This window comes from Chiloscyllium plagiosum, chromosome 21, assembly GCF_004010195.1.
Source record: "Chiloscyllium plagiosum isolate BGI_BamShark_2017 chromosome 21, ASM401019v2, whole genome shotgun sequence".
Lineage (NCBI taxonomy): Eukaryota > Metazoa > Chordata > Chondrichthyes > Orectolobiformes > Hemiscylliidae > Chiloscyllium > Chiloscyllium plagiosum.
This window is the reverse complement of record NC_057730.1, coordinates 11,725,893-11,728,891: the sequence shown is the minus strand read 5'-3', so window position 1 is coordinate 11,728,891 and position 2,999 is coordinate 11,725,893.

The following is a 2,999-nucleotide window of genomic DNA, read 5'->3' as shown; positions in this document are numbered from 1 at the left end:
TTTCCCCTCTCACCCTAAACCTATGCCCTCTAGTTCTGGACTCCCTGACCCCAGGGAAAAGACTTTGCCTATTTATCCTATCCATGCCCCTCATAATTTTGTCAACCTCTATAAGGTCACCCCTCAGCCTCCGACACTCCAGGGAAAACAGCCCCAGCCTGTTCAGCCTCTTCCTATAGCTCAAATCCTCTAACCCTGCAACATCCTTGTAAATCTTTTCTGAAACCTTTCAAGTTTCACAACATCTTTCCAATAGGAAGGAGACCAGAATTGCATGCAATATTCCAACAGTTACCTAACCAATGTCCTGTATAGCTGCAACATAACCTCCCAACTCCTATACTCAATACTCTGACCAATAAAGGAAAGCATACCAAACGCCGCCTTCACTATTCTATCTACCTGCGACTCCACTTTCAAGGAGCTATCAACCTGCACTCCAAGGTCTCTTTGTTCAGCAACACTCCCTAGGACCTTACCATTAAGTGTGTAAATCCTGCTAAGATTTGCTTTCCCAAAATGCAGCACCTCGCATTTATCTGAATTAAACTCTATCTGTCACTTCTCAGCCTATTAGCCCATCTGGTCAAGATCCTGTTGTAATCTGAGATAACCCTCTTCTAATGGCAACACGATGCCTGGAGGCAGAGCGCCTCATCTTCCGCCTAGGAACCCTCCAACCACAAGGGATGAATGCAGATTTCTCCAGCTTCCCTCAACTGTTCTAACCCTCTTCGCTGTCCACTACACCGCCAATTTTGGTGTCATCTGCAAACTTACTAACTGTACCTCTTATGCCCGCATCCAAATAATTTGTGTAAATGACAAAAAGTAGAGGACCCAGCACCAATCCTTGTGGCACTCCACTGGTCACAGGCCTCCAGTCTGAAAAACAACCCTCCACCACCTCCCTCTTCTACCTTTGAGCCATTTGTGTATCCAAATGGCTAGTTCTCCCTGTATTCCGTGAGATCTAACCTTGCTAATCAGTCTCCCATGGGGGATCTTGTCGAATGCCTTACAGAAGTCCATATAGATCACATCTACCGTTCTGCCCTCATCAATCCTCTTTGTTACTTCCTCTGATCTGCCCCTGATGCTTTTAGATCATCTTTCCATCATTCTTTCCTGCAACCTTTGGAGAGTTGAACCTAGTTGCATAGTTTACTTGATTTGACTAAGATACCTGTCTTTCAGATGCAATGTCTCCCTGGGTCGATGCTTTCCACAATCTGCCAAGCTTTTGCTTCTCACTAATTTCACACCCTGTCTTCGCCTCCTCAATTTTCTTCATAAGGACTGCTGCTCTTGACAGCATATTGGCAATATATATCTGTTTCCCTTGCTTGTATGTAATGTTCAGGTGATATCTTTTCACATGTAGTGATATTATTTGTAGGTGTTTGGAGCAGATAGAATGTTTTATGGGAGATGCTTTGAAATAACTGGTGGTTAGACTCCACTGTCACTTTGCATCTCTCAAAAAGATATTGCTGAAATCCTCACAAGCAAAAGTAATAGCCGAGCACACTCTATCTGAGTGTAACATTAATCAGTTTCTGTTAATGTTCTGGATGTGAATGTAAAGAGTTGTCCTTGCTGCATAATAATTTTTGTATGTCCTGTCTCACTGGCATCACACTGTAATTTGACTTCATCTTTGTAGTCTTAGTACCTCAACACTAGCATTATCATCAGTAGTTGTTTGAGTCAAGAGCAAGTTTTTTTTTTGTATTGTATGCTTCTGGACATTAGCAATGAAATTTTATACATGTAGTCAGTCTGATGACAATTTTGCAGTGGTATTCATCAAGGAGAAGGACATGGATGAAGATAAGATTAAGGAGGGATATGTTCATATCTGGGGCACGTCGATATTAAAAAGGAGATATTGGGTGTTTGGAAAACATTAAGGTAGATAAGTCCCCGGGCGAAATGTGATCTGTCCTAGAAGATGGGATTTTAACAGAGATCTTTGTATCCATTTTAGCCGCAGGCAAGTTCCCAGAAGACTGGAGAATAGCCAATGCTGTTCCTTTGTTTAAGAAGGGCAACAGGGATAATCCAGGAAACTCTAGGCTGGTGAGCCTTACGTCAGTGGTGGGAAAATTACTGGGGAAGATTTTTAGGGAAGGATTTACTCACAATTGGAGAAGAATGGTCTTATTAGGGATAGTCAGCATGGCTTATCATTTACCTTATATTGGTGTCCCCTACCTCTCAACCCTTCCAAAAATTGGAACAATTTCCCTCTAACAACTCTGTCTAAATCCCTCATGATTTTTGAGCCACTCTAACAAATATCCTTTCTAACTTCTCTCTTCTAAAGAGAAAAATCCCAGCGTCTCAACTCTATCCATGTAAGTGGGCTCCCTCATTCCCAGAACCATTCTCATAAATCTTCTCTGCATTCTTTCCAAAGCATTTACATCCTTGTGGTGTCCAGACTTTGACAGAATAATCCACCAGGAGAGCTCTTGGTGTTATAGCGGTAGTGACCCTACCTGTCAGCCAAGATACTTTGGTGCAAGTCTCACCTGCTCCAGAGGTGTGTCACAGCATATCCGAACAGTTTGATTAAAAATGTCTAAGTGGTAAGGCAAGGAGCTCCTGTGGTGTAGTGGTAGTGTTCCTATCTTGGAGTTAGAAGGCCTCGGTTTAAGTCCTATGTGCTCCAGAGATGTCTCATAACTTATCAGAACAGACTTATAAAAAACATCTACACCAACTGATTGCAGGTCTTCTGTCTTTAGCACACTCTGGTATCTAAGAATGATTTGAAATTTATGACCAGTGCCTATATAATTTTCAGCCTTGTTTCTCTCGGCATCCTTGAATACATCTCATCCAGTCCTGGTGACATATCAACTTCGAATATAACCTACCTTCTTGTAGCACTTCTTTTTCCATTTTCAGCCTATTCAGTGATCCATGTACCTTCTCTTTAATGATTATTTTGGCAGCGTCTTTCTTACTGAAAGCAGATACTTAACATGAGT